General features: G+C 52.7%; 3 non-coding genes and 2 pseudogenes across 3 annotated transcripts; all 5 read left to right on the top strand.

Annotated features, from left to right (window-relative positions):
- The first annotated feature begins 339 nt into the window (after positions 1-339).
- Positions 340-456, top strand: LOC115188662 (U5 spliceosomal RNA). Its single transcript, XR_003876573.1, has one exon. It is a non-coding gene; the product is annotated as a U5 spliceosomal RNA (small nuclear RNA).
- Positions 457-6,182: 5,726 nt separating this feature from the next.
- Positions 6,183-6,350, top strand: LOC115188656 (uncharacterized; annotated as a pseudogene).
- Positions 6,351-7,151: 801 nt separating this feature from the next.
- LOC115188661 (U5 spliceosomal RNA) lies at positions 7,152-7,268 on the top strand. Its single transcript, XR_003876572.1, has one exon. It is a non-coding gene; the product is annotated as a U5 spliceosomal RNA (small nuclear RNA).
- Positions 7,269-12,978: 5,710 nt separating this feature from the next.
- On the top strand, positions 12,979-13,154 carry LOC115188677 (uncharacterized; annotated as a pseudogene).
- An 825-nt stretch (positions 13,155-13,979) lies between these two features.
- Positions 13,980-14,096, top strand: LOC115188660 (U5 spliceosomal RNA). Its single transcript, XR_003876571.1, has one exon. It is a non-coding gene; the product is annotated as a U5 spliceosomal RNA (small nuclear RNA).
- Positions 14,097-14,662: the final 566 nt, after the last annotated feature.

Here is a 14,662-nt window from a genome sequence, read left to right as displayed (position 1 = left end):
ATCCTTTCTATTCAGGGTGTTAGGTAGATTAGGTTTTGGGGAGAAGTTTATAGGATGGATCCGTACATTATATGTCGGAGCGGGGTGCCGAGTTAGCGTAAACAGTCACTTAGGTGACGTTTTTGATCTCTCGTCTGGGGTCAGGCAGGGATGCCCGCTCTCGGCTCTCCTCTTCGTTCTGTACATGGAGCCTCTGGGGGCTGCCATTAGGGCAGACACAGGGGTGGAGGGCTTGCTGATCCCTGGAAGTGGCGGTCTCCGTGTCAAGTTGACACAGTACGCAGACGACACATCCTTGCTGCTTTGCAAGGACTCGTGCCTGACAAGGTCCCTTGCATACGACTCTGGTTTCTCTTCATTACGCACAAGCCTTTCGCCTTTTACTAAAGACTTCCGTGGAGAGGAACACTTACGAGTTCAACATATTTTTGGAAGGGCTTTGCTTCTGGCAGAGCCCGGTATCTTGTTTCAAGAGAAATTGACAGAGATGACGCCGAGACTTTTTGCTCAGGCGTTTGACTTGAAGCCGGCTGACCGACCGACCGACCGGCGTATTTTTCCACTCAAAGTAGTCGCTCGGGCAATTGAGTTCAAGCCCGACGACGACTGACGTGTTTTCCGGGCTTTGAACAAATAGTCGCACTAGGCTTAAAGAGCTAGTGACTTAAAGACGCATTAGCGACTTGTTAAAAAAACACCCGCCTGTCACCAGGGAAGCGTCGGGTGGGGAGGAGACAACTTTTGCCAAACCGCTGAGGTCTGCCGAGACCCCCGGGGGCCCGGCGGGTGCAGGGGTCAATTTGTGGGTTATCGCTTCTCGGCCTTTTGGCTCAGATCAAGCTTGGTACCGAGGTGCCCCAAAGCCCGCTGAGTCAGAAGGTCGAAGGAAGGCAGGAGGGAGGAAATTTTTGGTGTCCTTTTTGGTGGGAATCGAAGTTCTCGGTTTTCATTTTTCTTTGGCTTCTTTATAAGAGAGCATTTATTGTGGAAGTGATGGCGCAGCAAAAGCCAATCAGGCAAGTACCAGGGATTGGTCTGGCCAACACCGTGAGGTTTTCCTGGACGGACAAGGAGATGGAGCCGTGGGGGAGGGAGACGTTCGGGAGGAACATTCTGATGGGGTGCCTGAAACTACAGGTGAAGGATGTTCTCTGTCTCCAAGGGAACCCAATGGAGAAGGCGTATGACGTTACGTTTCATTTGGAGGAGAAGCACGATGGAGTCATGAAGAAGGTGAGGGCAGAGAAAGGAGAAGGACCCCTGTGCCATTACGAGGTGACCAGCCTGGCTAGGAACAATTTCAGGGTGGTCACCGTCCACATGTACAATCCACATGTAAAGGATGAGGAGGTGAGGGCCTTTCTGGGGAGATATATGGAAAATGTCTCCTCAGCAAGGTACCTCAGGGACTCCCTGGGATTCTGGAACGGGAGGAGAGGGTTCCAGGCTCTTCTCAGGGAGGACCCGAAGGGTTTGGGTGGCTACCTCCATCCTCCGGCGATGTTCTCCCTGGGGGCTGACAGGGGGACATTGTTTTATGCCCGTCAGCCTCCTTTCTGCAGGAGGTGTATGGCCTACGGTCATGTCTTGGCCTCGTGCAACACCAGAAAATGCAGGTTCTGTGGGTCGGGAGAGCACGAGGCCAAAGATTGTGACGAGCCGAAGGCATGCCACGGGTGCGGCTCGTCTGCACACCTGTGGCGTGATTGCCCGGCTCGTCAGAGGTCGTACGCCTCTGCAGCTGGAGGGGGAACGGGGGATGGGGGGAGAAGAGAAAGAAAGGGCCCGGATGACAGTAATGGCACAGGGGAAAAGGATGCACGGGAAGAGGAGGTGAGGAAGAAGGCTGCGAGAGGAGAGAGGAAAGCGGAAGAGAAGATCAGAACAGAAGGAGAGAAGGGGAAGGAGGCGGAAGGAGGTGAAGGAACGGAGAAAAAGGAGACGGGGACAGTGGAGAGAGAGGAGGTGGAGGAGGAAACGGAGACGGGAACGGAGGGACAAGTGGAGACGGGGACAGAGGAAGAAGCGGAGAAGGGAGAAAGAGTGAAGGAGTGGGGGGAAAGCAAGATGTCGAGTGCCCTGGTTGAAGAAATGAGGGGGATGGTGGAGGAGCTGGCGACGAGCGTTGAAAGTGCTTCCACTATACCTCCATCTTTGAAGAAGAGGTTGAAGAAGAGGGATAGCCCGAACGGCGGAGGGTGTGAGGGGGGGGGGGGGGGAGGCCAAGCGATTGATGGGTGAGGGAGAGAAGATGAGGTCCTCATTGGTTTCTCCCTCGGGCCCACTACTGGTGGATTTGGACCCCCCAGACACAGATAGGGGTTGGGAAAAGGGGGGGGGACATAGTTACCTGCTGGGGGACATGGGGTTCGCCGTCCTAGGTCCAACAGAGGGTAGCTTGGAGGAATTGGATGGACAATCCGGGATGCAGGGCACTCAGGTGCCTAACACCATACCTGCATCCTGGATTGAGGGAATTGAGGAGATGGAGGAGAACGGAGGGGTGTCAGAGGAGAAGACGTCCCAGCTGGAGGAGATGGAGCAGGGGAGCATCGGGTGAGCCTCCTGTTTTATGGGTCTTTCTGTATGGGGTTAGTAGTTTAATGGAGAAGGTTTTTTTTGTTTTCATTTTAATTCATGGGGACTAATTTTACGTTTGTTAGTTTAAATGTTAGGGGATTAAGGGATTGTGTTAAGAGGAGGGCGGTATTTAGTTATTTGGAGGGTGTGGGGTTTGATTTTTGTTTTTTGCAGGAGGTTCACCTGAGGGATGGAGGGGATGTTAGTAGGTTCAGGAGGGAGTGGGACAAGGGGGAGTCAGTTTGGGGCATAGGGGGGGTGCATTCATCGGGGGTAGGGATTTTGTGTGGGCACAGGGAGGTAAAGGTGGAGGGCTCTTTTGTGGTTATGCAGGGGAGGGTTCTGGGGGTGGATGTCACGTTAAGGGATTGTAAATTTAGATTAGTGGTGGTATACGGGCCACAGGAGGCGGCAGGCAGGAGGGAGATGGTGGACTGTCTGGCGCCCCTGTGTGTTACAAATAGGCACTTGGTGATAGGAGGTGATTTTAACATAGATTTAGGGTTAGCGGGGGATAGCAGTGCAGGCGCCATAACCGGGCTAATGGCTTGCCATGGCCTGGTTGATGGAGGCCTGCACACTACTCCGACAATGGCTGGCCCCACATGGCGCAACTCTCGGGGGGTTGCGCGGAGGCTCGATTACATTTTTCTATCTAGGTCTTTGGGTCAGTTGTCTGGGCGGCTGTTGCCTGTGTTCTTCTCGGATCACGACGGGGTGCTACTGCAGGTGGGGCCGCCAGTCTGCCTCTTCGGTAGGGGGTACTGGAAATTAGATCGGGATGTGCTGGAGGAGCAAGCTTTCGTCGACGCCTTTTTTGGTTTCTTTCGGAGGCTTGAAGGCCTCCGGTCCATGTGCGAGGGGGTGTTGGATTGGTGGGATTTAGTTAAGGTAAGAATTAGGGCCTTTATAATAGGATATTGTAAGAGGACTAAAAGGGAGGAAAGGAGGGAGGTGGATCGTATCCAAAGGTTGATTGAACTCGAGTACGAGGCAGGCAACCTCGGCGGGTCGATTGACTGGGAGAGATCCACAGCCCTGAAGGCACAGCTCAGGGAGCTGCAGGAGCGGAAGGCTCGAGCTTTCCTGGAGCGTGCGCATAATGGCTTTTTAGAACATAATGAGACTTGTTCCGCTATGTTCTTTAAGTCGGTTAGGGCCAGACAGAGTAGGAAGATAATGAACGGGGTGAGGAAAGAAGATGGTAGTATAGTGAGAAAACCGGAGGAAATGGTCAGGGTGACAACTGATCATTTCCGAGGTTTATTTAAGGAAAGGGAAATAGATGTAGAGCAGGGAAATGTGTTTTTAGAACACTTGTCCCGGCGATTGCCGGAGGACATTAGAGATGTGATGGAGGCTCAGATCTCCCTCGAAGAGGTTGAGAGCGCTCTCAGGAGGATGGGAAAAGGGAAGGTGCCTGGGATGGATGGGCTGCCGGCCGAGTTTTACCTCAAGTTTTGGGGTATACTTGGACCAGTGGTCCTCGAAGTCTTGAAGGCCATCCTTGAGACGGGGGTCCCGGGGGGATCAATGGCTGTCGGTGTGCTGTCACTTCTTTATAAGAAGGGGGAAGCAACCGACCTTGGCAACTGGCGGCCGTTGACCATGCTGTGCGTAGATTACAAGATACTTGCAAAGGTTTTAGCAGACCGGTTGCGCACAGCCCTTCCCTACGTCGTCCATGAGGATCAGACGTGCGGGGTAGAGGGTCGCTCGATCAGATGGAACCTACAGTTGATCAGGGACTCCATCGCTTGGGTAGAAGATAGGGGGCTGCCTTTAATGGTAGCAGCGCTAGATCAGGCGAAAGCCTTTGATCGCGTGAATAGATCCTTTCTATTCAGGGTGTTAGGTAGATTAGGATTTGGGGAAAAGTTTATAGGATGGATCCGTACTTTATATGTCGGAGCGGGGTGCCGGGTTAGCGTTAACAGTCACTTAGGTGACGTTTTTGACCTCTCGTCTGGGGTCAGGCAGGGATGCCCGCTCTCGGCTCTCCTCTTCGTTCTGTACATGGAGCCTCTGGGGGCTGCCATTAGGGCAGACACAGGGGTGGAGGGTCTGCTGATACCTGGAAGCGGCGGTCTCCGTGTCAAGTTGACACAGTACGCCGACGACACCTCCTTGCTGCTTTGCAAGGACTCGTGCCTGACAAGGTCCCTTGCCATCATTGGGGATTTCACCCGAGCGTCGGGAGCGGTTCTTAACCACGCGAAGTCTTCCGTTAAGTTTTTCGGAAGATGGAGTGGTAGGACGGATGTGCCCGGAGGGTTATCTCTCTGTAACGGGGCCCTGAGGATTCTCGGGGTCCATTTTGAGACCTCCGGCTCAGCGACGCTGAACTGGAACATGCGCATTGCAGTGGTACAGAGGAAGCTAGCGATGTGGAGATCTAGGTCTTTGTCCTTTTTAGGCAAGGTCCTGGTTCTAAAGGTGGATGTATTGCCATCTCTATTGTACTTGGCGTACATCTACCCATTGCCGGCTTGTCTGAGGAGGCCTCTAGTGAGGCTGGTGTTTCAGTTCATGTGGGGTGGCAGGTACGAGTGGGTCGCCAGGGCACGCATGATCTGTCCCATCGGGGAGGGAGGTAGGGGGGTACCACATCTCCCCCTCAAGCTGGACGCCATTTTTGTTTCTTTTCTGTTGACGGAGCTCGCTCAGCCGGTACTACACCCGTCCGGTTACCTCCTGCGGGTGTTCTTCTCGTATCAGGCGAGAAGCGTAATGGTGTGGTCTAACACGGGTCCTCGGGCGGAACAGCTGCCGTGGCACTTTGGCCATGCGGCCAAGTGGCTGCGTGCGCACCCCGAGGTTGAAGTCGCCCGAGTAGGTTTAGATCACAGGCACCTGTACGAGGAGGTCAGACGGGCAGTAAGTCCGGCACCTGTAGTGGGCATCCCGGCGGTGGTCTGGGAGGGAGTGCAGGCGCGGGGCCTGGACAACAGGCTCAAGGACCTGAATTGGTTGAGCCTCCACAAGTGTTTGCCGGTACGCTCCACCATGTACCGGCATAGCTTGGCGCGATCCCCCACCTGCCCAAGACCTTCTTGTGGCAGGGAGGAGACTGTGCGCCATGTCTTTTGGGACTGTGCCATTGCCGGAGTAGTATGGGCAAAGACACGGGTGTTGTTAGGAAGGGTTAGAGGGGATTTTGTTTTGACGTGGGCTAGGTTAGAGAGAGGAGTAGGGAGAGCGAGGGGGACGGATAGGGATAGGTTTCTGCTCTGGCTTCTCATGAGCCTCTTTAAGCGGGGGCTGTGGGAAGCCAGGCAGAACATGGTTAAGACAGGGAGAGATTGTGGGGTGGAAGGGATAGTGAGGAGGGTGGAAGGAGATTTGAGAGGGAGGATGAAGAGGGAGGAGAGGAAGTGGGGGCAGCATGCTGCCCGGGAGAGATGGAAGGGGGGATTAGGGCTGGGATTATTTTAGATTAGGGAAGGGAAGATAGGGAAAGTTAGTGTTTAGGATGGAGGGGAGGGATGATGCTCCCCTGAGTTTTGTTTTGGTTTTTGGGTTGTGTTATGATTTAAAATGCCATTATTTATTTTGTATGAAAGGTATGATTTGTAATGAATGAATGGCATAGAAAGTAATAAATAATTTTCTAAAAATCTGTTCTTATCAGTTTAATATCTGATATGTCCCCCATCGGGGGACTACATATTAAATGGATTTTTCGAACAGGGAGTCGGAAATGGGGCTTGCTCCATCCGCTCCACGCATCGACCCGGTATTGCAGTACCTCCGGGAACGGTGCAACACTTCTCTCTCATTGTCAAGGAAAAAGAAATACACAAAGCTATGTAAAACAGCTAGCAGAAGAAGAGAAGGAATGAAAAAAGAAGAATCATCCAAACTGAAACAAGGGCGAAGCCCCCTTCATGGGGTCCCCCGTTTTCCCGCCATTTTACTTAAAAAAAAAAAAAAAAAAAAAAAAAAACATTGGCCAGGATTGTGTGTGTGTGTGTGTGTCTGTGTGTCTGTGTGTGTCTCTGTCTGTGTGTGTGTGTGTGTGTGTGTGTGTCTGTGTGTGTCTGTGTGTGTGTGTGTGTGTGTCTCTGTGTGTGTGTGTGTGTGTGTCTCTGTCTGTGTGTGTGTGTGTCTGTGTGTGTGTGTGTGTGTGTGTCTCTGTGTGTGTGTGTGTGTGTCTCTGTGTGTGTGTGTCTGTCTGTCTGTCTCTGTTTTTGACCCCCCCAAAAAATACAATCACTTCACCAGGATTGTCTGTCTGTCTGTCTGTCTGTCTGTCTGTCTGTCTGTCTGTCTGTCTCTGTTTTTGACCCCCCCCAAAAAATACAATCACTTCACCAGGATTGTCTGTCTGTCTGTCTGTCTGTCTGTCTGTCTGTCTGTCTGTCTGTCTGTCTGTCTGTCTGTCTGTCTGTCTGTCTGTGTGTGTTTTTGACCCCCCCAAAAAATACAATCACTTCACCAGGATTGTCTGTCTGTCTGTGAATTTTTACCCACAGCCCTCAAACTTGGAAGAGTGGGTTCGGGAACCACCCGCGGGCACCCGGCCTAGAGTGCACAGTGTGTGTCTCGGGCCCCGACCTCTGACTTCCATACGACTCTGGTTTCTCTTCATTACGCACAAGCCTTTCGCCTTTTACTAAAGACTTCCGTGGAGAGGAACACTTACGAGTTCAACATATTTTTGGAAGGGCTTTGCTTCTGGCAGAGCCCGGTATCTTGTTTCAAGAGAAATTGACAGAGATGACGCCGAGACTTTTTGCTCAGGCGTTTGACTTGAAGCCGGCTGACCGACCGACCGACCGGCGTATTTTTCCACTCAAAGTAGTCGCTCGGGCAATTGAGTTCAAGCCCGACGACGACTGACGTGTTTTCCGGGCTTTGAACAAATAGTCGCACTAGGCTTAAAGAGCTAGTGACTTAAAGACGCATTAGCGACTTGTTAAAAAAAACACCCGCCTGTCACCAGGGAAGCGTCGGGTGGGGAGGAGACAACTTTTGCCAAACCGCTGAGGTCTGCCGAGACCCCCGGGGGCCCGGCGGGTGCAGGGGTCAATTTGTGGGTTATCGCTTCTCGGCCTTTTGGCTCAGATCAAGCTTGGTACCGAGGTGCCCCAAAGCCCGCTGAGTCAGAAGGTCGAAGGAAGGCAGGAGGGAGGAAAGTGTTTTTTTTCTTTATTTGAGGAATCGTTTTTTTCCCGGTTTTCCTTGTTCTTTGGCTTCTTTTGGAGAGAGCTTTTTTGGAGAAGAAAATGGAGAACAACAGACAGAACAGGTCCGTACCAGGTATTGGATTGGCGAATACGGTGAGGTTTGCTTGGAAGGAAAAGGATATGGAGCCATTTGGGAGGGAGACATTTGGAAGGACTATCCTGATGGGGGTCCTAAAGTTATCGGTGAAAGATGTCCTATGCCTACAAGGTAACCCAATGGAGAGAGCCTTCGACGTGACCTTCCACACGGAGGAGAAACATGAAGACATTATGACGAGAGTGAAGGAAGGGAAAGGTGCAAGGCCCCTGTGTCATTACGAGGTGACCAGCCTGGCAAGGAACAATTTCAGGGTGGTCACCGTCAATATGTACAATCCGCATGTGAAGGACGAGGAGGTGAGGGCCTTTCTGGGGAGATACGCGGACAATGTCTCCTCAGCAAGGCACCTCAGGGACTCCCTGGGATTCTGGAACGGGAGGAGAGGGTTCCAGATCCTTCTCAGGGAGGACCCGAAGGGATTGGGTGGCTACCTCCATCCTCCAGCGATGTTCTCCCTGGGGGCTGACAGGGGGACATTGTTTTATGCCCGTCAGCCTCCATTCTGCAGGAGGTGTATGGCCTACGGTCATATCCTGGCCTCGTGCAACACCAGAAAGTGCAGGTTCTGTGGGTCGGGAGAGCACGAGGCCAAGGATTGTGACGAGCCCAAGGCTTGCCACGGGTGTGGTTCATCAGCACACCTGTGGCGTGATTGCCCGGCTCGTCAAAGGTCATACGCCTCTGCAGCTGGAGGGGGAACGGGGGATGGAGGGAGGAGAGAACGAAAGGGAGCGGATGACAGTAATGGCACAGGGGAAAGGATGGCACAGGAAGAGGACGGGAGGAAGGAGGCTACGAGAGGAGAGAGGCGAGGAGCCGAGAAGGCCGGAACAAAAGGAGAGGAGGTGGAAGGAGGTGGAGGAGCGGAGAAGAAGGAGACTGGGACGGTGGAGAGAGAGGAGGTGGAGGAGGGAACGGTGGCAGAAATGGAGGGAGAAGTGAAGACGGGACCAGAAGAAGGAGCAGAAGGAGGGAAGGAGTGGGGGGACAGCATGTCGAGCGCCCTCGTTGAAGAGTTGAGGGGAATGGTGGAGGAGCTAGCGGAGAGGGGGAGTGGTGTCTCTCCGCTGCCTCCAACGCCAAAGAAGAAAGGGAAGAGGGGGGGCCCGGAATGCAGTGAGAGGGAGGGGGGTGTGGAGGGGATGGCCAAGCGTGTGATGGGGGAGGGAGGAAAGGCCTTGTCCTCTCTGTTTTCCTCGGCCCCTCAACGTCTGGTGGAGGGTGACTCCCAGGGCGTGGCGCTGGGCTGGGTGTCTGAGGGGGGATCTCAACTCCTGCTTGGGGAGATGGGGTCCCCTGCTCTCGATCTCAGTCCAGAAGCCTACAGGGAGAGAGGAACGGAGGGTGTTGGTGGGGAACCCAGGATGCAGGGCACTCCAAGGCCTAACACCATGCCTGCATCCTGGGTTGGAGAGATGGAGGAGGACGGGGGGACGTCAGGAGAGGAGAAGACGTCCCTGCCGGATGAGAAGAAGCAGGGGAGCATCGGGTGAGTCTCCTGTTGTTTTGTTATTTTGGGGTTTCATTTCGTTGATGTAGGGTTATAAATTTAAATGACATTTTCTGTTAATATTTTTAGTTTAAATGTAAGGGGTTTGAGGGATTTTGTTAAGAGGAGGGCGGTTTTTAGTTTTTTGGAGGGGGTGGGTTTTGATGTTTGTTTTTACAGGAGGTTCACCTGAGGGATGGAGGGGATGTCATCAGGTTTAGTAGGGAGTGGGATAAGGGGGAGTCAGTTTGGGGTATAGGTGGGGTGCATTCTACAGGGGTGGGGATTTTGTTTGGGAATAGGGAGGTGAAGGTGGAGGGATCTTTTGTTGTAATGCAGGGGAGGGTGTTGGGGGTGGATGTCACTTTTAGGGATAGTAGGTATAGGTTAGTGGTGGTGTATGGGCCACAGGTGGCGGCAGACAGGAGGGAGATGGTGGACTGTCTGGCGCCCCTGTGTGTTACAAATAGGCACTTGGTGATAGGTGGGGATTTTAACATAGATTTAGGGTTAGTGAGGGATAGTAGTGCAGGATCCATCACCGGGCTAATGGCTTGCCATGGTCTGGTTGATGGAGGCCTGCACACTACTCCGACAATGGCTGGTCCCACATGGCGCAACTCCCGGGGGGTTGCGCGGAGGCTCGACTACATTTTTGTATCCAGGTCTTTGGGTCAGTTGTCTGGGCGGCTGTTGCCTGTGTTCTTTTCAGATCACGACGGGGTGCTCCTGCAGGTGGGGTCGCCAGTCTGCCTCTTCGGTAGGGGGTACTGGAAATTAGATCGGGATGTGCTGGAGGAGCAAGCTTTCGTTGACACCTTCTTTGGTTTCTTTCGGGGGCTTGAAGGCCTCCGGTCCATGTGTGAGGGGGTGTTAGAGTGGTGGGATTTAGTTAAGGTAAGGATTAGGGCCTTTATAATAGGATATTGCAGGAGGAAAAAAAAGGGAGGAAAGGAGGGAGGTGGATCGTATCCAAAGGTTGCTCGAACTCGAGTACGAGGCAGGCAACCTCGGCGGGTCGATTGACTGGGAGAGATCCACTGACCTGAAGGCGCAGCTCAGGGAGCTGCAGGAGCGGAAGGCTCGAGCTTTCCTGGAGCGGGCGCATAATGGCTTTCTAGAACATAATGAGACTTGTTCCGCTATGTTCTTTAAGTCGGTTAAGGGCAGACAGAGTAGGAAGATAATGCATGGGGTGAGGAAAGAAGATGGTAGCATAGTTAGAAAACCGGAGGAAATGGTCAGGGTAACAACTGATCATTACCGAGGTTTATTTAAAGAGAGGGTAATAGATGTAGAGCAGGGAGATGTGTTTTTAGAACACTTGTCCCGGCGATTGCCGGAGGACATTAGAGATGTGATGGAGGCTCAGATCTCCCTCGAGGAGGTTGAGAGCGCTCTCAGGAGGATGGGAAAAGGGAAGGTGCCTGGGATGGATGGGCTGCCGGCCGAGTTTTACCTCAAGTTTTGGGGTATACTTGGACCAGTGGTCCTCGAAGTCTTGAAGGCCATCCTTGAGACGGGGGTCCCGGGGGGATCAATGGTTGTCGGTGTGCTGTCACTTCTTTATAAGAAGGGGGGAAGCAACTGACCTTGGCAACTGGCGGCCGTTGACCATGCTGTGCGTAGATTACAAGCTACTTGCAAAGGTTTTAGCAGACCGGTTGCGCACAGCCCTTCCCTACGTCGTCCATGAGGATCAGACGTGCGGGGTAGAGGGTCGCTCGATCAGATGGAACCTACAGTTGATCAGGGACTCCATCGCTTGGGTAGAAGATAGGGGGCTGCCTTTAATGGTAGCAGCGCTTGATCAGGCGAAAGCCTTTGATCGCGTGAATAGATCCTTTCTATTCAGGGTGTTAGGTAGATTAGGATTTGGGGAGAAGTTTATAGGATGGATCCGTACATTATATGTCGGAGCGGGGTGCCGAGTTAGCGTAAACAGTCACTTAGGTGACGTTTTTGACCTCTCGTCTGGGGTCAGGCAGGGATGCCCGCTCTCAGCTCTCCTCTTCGTTCTGTACATGGAGCCTCTGGGGGCTGCCATTAGGGCAGACACAGGGGTGGAGGGCTTGCTGATCCCTGGAAGTGGCGGTCTCCGTGTCAAGTTGACACAGTACGCCGACGACACATCCTTGCTGCTTTGCAAGGACTCGTGCCTGACAAGGTCCCTTGCCATTATTGGGGACTTCACCCGAGCGTCGGGGGCGGTTCTTAACCACGCGAAGTCTTCCGTTAAGTTTTTCGGAAGATGGAGTGGTAGGACGGATGTGCCCGGAGGGTTATCTCTCTGTAACGGGGCCCTGAGGATACTCGGGGTCCATTTTGAGACCTCCGGCTCAGCGACGCTGAACTGGAACATGGGCATCGCAGTGGTACAGAAGAAGCTAGCGATGTGGAGGGCTAGGTCGTTGTCCTTTTTAGGCAAGGTCCTGGTTCTCAAGGTGGATGTATTGCCATCTCTATTGTACTTGGCGTACATCTATCCATTGCCGGCTTGTTTGAGGAGGCATCTAGTGAGGCTGGTGTTTCAGTTCATGTGGGGTGGCAGGTACGAGTGGGTCGCCAGGGCACGCATGATCTGTCCCATCGGGGAGGGAGGTAGGGGGGTACCACATCTCCCCCTCAAGCTGGACGCCATTTTTGTTTCGTTTCTGTTGACGGAGCTTGCTCAGCCAGTACTACACCCGTCCGGTTACCTCCTGCGGGTGTTCTTCTCGTATCAGGCGAGAAGCGTAATGGTGTGGTCTAACACGGGTCCTCGGGCGGAACAGCTGCCGTGGCACTTTGGCCATGCGGCCAAATGGCTGCGTGCGCACCCCGAGGTTGAAGTCGCCCGAGTAGGTTTAGATCACAGGCACCTGTACGAGGAGGTCAGACGGGCAGTAAGTCCAGCACCTGTAGTGGGCATCCCGGCGGTGGTCTGGGAGGGAGTGCAGGCGCGGGGTCTGGACAACAGGCTCAAGGACCTGAATTGGTTGAGCCTCCACAAGTGTTTGCCGGTGCGCTCCACCATGTACCGGCATAGCTTGGCGCGATCCCCCACCTGCCCAAGACCTTCTTGTGGCAGGGAGGAGACTGTGCGTCATGTCTTTTGGGACTGTGCCATTGCCGGAGTAGTATGGGCGAAGGCACGGGTGTTGTTAGGAAGGGTTAGAGGTGATTTCGTATTGACATGGGCTAGGCTAGAGAGAGGAGTAGGGAGAGCGAGGGGGACGGATAGGGATAGGTTTCTGCTCTGGCTTCTCATGAGCCTCTTTAAGCGGGGGCTGTGGGAAGCCAGGCAGAACATGGTTAAGACAGGGAGAGATTGTGGGGTGGAAGGCATAGTGAGGAGGGTGGAAGGAGATCTGAGGGGGAGGATGAAGAGGGAGGAGAGGAAGTGGGGGCAGCATGCTGCCCGGGAGAGATGGAAGGGGGGATTAGGGCTGGGGTTATTTTAGATTAGGGAAGGGAAGATAGGGAAAGTTAGTGTTTAGGATGACGGGGAGGGATGATGCTCCCCTGAGTTTTTGTTTTGTTTGGGTTTTCGTTTGTTTGTTGAATTAAAAATACCATGATTGATTTAGTTTAAAGGAAAATTTTGATTTGTATTGTTTGAATGTTATTGATTGTAATAAATTATTTTTTCTAAAAAAAAAAATCTGTTCTTATCAGTTTAATATCTGATATGTCCCCCATCGGGGGACTACATATTAAATGGATTTTTCGAACAGGGAGTCGGAAATGGGGCTTGCTCCATCCGCTCCACGCATCGACCCGGTATTGCAGTACCTCCGGGAACGGTGCAACACTTCTCTCTCTTGTCAAGGAAAAGAAATACACAAAGCTATGTAAAACAGCTAGCAGAAGAAGAGAAGGAATGAAAAAAGAAGAATCATCCAAACTGAAACAAGGGCGAAGCCCCCTTCATGGGGTCCCCCGTTTTCCCCCGCCATTTTACTTAAAAAAAAAAAAAAAAAAAAAAAAAAAAACATTGGCCAGGATTGTGTGTGTGTGTGTGTGTGTCTGTGTGTCTGTGTGTGTCTCTGTCTGTGTGTGTGTGTGTGTCTGTGTGTGTCTGTGTGTGTGTGTGTGTGTGTGTCTCTGTGTGTGTGTGTGTGTGTGTGTGTGTGTGTGTCTGTGTGTCTGTGTGTGTCTCTGTCTGTGTGTGTGTGTGTGTGTGTGTGTGTCTGTGTGTGTCTTGTGTGTGTTGTGTGTGTGTCTCTGTGTGTGTGTGTGTGTGTGTGTGTCTGTGTGTGTGTGTGTCTCTGTCTGTGTGTGTGTGTGTCTGTGTGTGTGTGTGTGTGTGTGTCTCTGTGTGTGTGTGTGTGTGTGTCTCTGTGTGTGTGGGTCTGTCTGTCTGTCTCTGTTTTTGACCCCCCCAAAAAATACAATCACTTCACCAGGATTGTCTGTCTGTCTGTCTGTCTGTCTGTCTGTCTGTCTGTCTGTCTGTCTGTCTGTCTGTCTCTGTTTTTGACCCCCCCAAAAATACAATCACTTCACCAGGATTGTCTGTCTGTCTTGTGAATTTTACCCACAGCCCTCAAACTTGGAAGAGTGGGTTCGGGAACCACCCGCGGGCACCCGGCCTAGAGTGCACAGTGTGTGTCTCGGGCCCCGACCTCTGACTTCCATACGACTCTGGTTTCTCTTCATTACGCACAAGCCTTTCGCCTTTTACTAAAGACTTCCGTGGAGAGGAACACTTACGAGTTCAACATATTTTTGGAAGGGCTTTGCTTCTGGCAGAGCCCGGTATCTTGTTTCAAGAGAAATTGACAGAGAGACGCCGAGACTTTTTGCTCAGGCGTTTGACTTGAAGCCGGCTGACCGACCGACCCGAACCGGCGTATTTTTCCACTCAAAGTAGTCGCTCGGGCAATTGAGTTCAAGCCCGACGACGACTGACGTGTTTCCGGGCTTTGGAACAAATAGTCGCACTAGGCTTAAAGAGCTAGTGACCTTAAAGAGGGCGCATTAGCGACTTGTTAAAAAAACACCCGCCTGTCACCAGGGAAGCGTCGGGTGGTGAGGAGACAACTTTTGCCCAACCGCTGAGGTCTGCCGAGACCCCCGGGGGCCCGGCGGGTGCAGGGGTCCAATTTGTGGGTTAATCGCTTCTCGGCCTTTTGGCTCGATCAAGCTTGGTACCGAGGTGCCCCGAGCCCGCTGAGCCAAAAGGGTCGAAGGAAGAAGGGCTGTAAAGGTTTTTGACGGAGTTTTTTCCTCCAAGTTTTTTCTGGTTTTCATTGGCTTCCTTTGGAGAGTTTTCTTTTTTCATTGATTGAAAGTGCCAATATTTTCTTGAAAATGGCGCAT

This window comes from Salmo trutta, unplaced genomic scaffold (assembly GCF_901001165.1).
Source record: "Salmo trutta unplaced genomic scaffold, fSalTru1.1, whole genome shotgun sequence".
Classification (NCBI taxonomy): domain Eukaryota; kingdom Metazoa; phylum Chordata; class Actinopteri; order Salmoniformes; family Salmonidae; genus Salmo; species Salmo trutta.
Note: the sequence above shows the minus strand (reverse complement) of the source record. Positions and strands in the feature narration are given on the sequence as shown.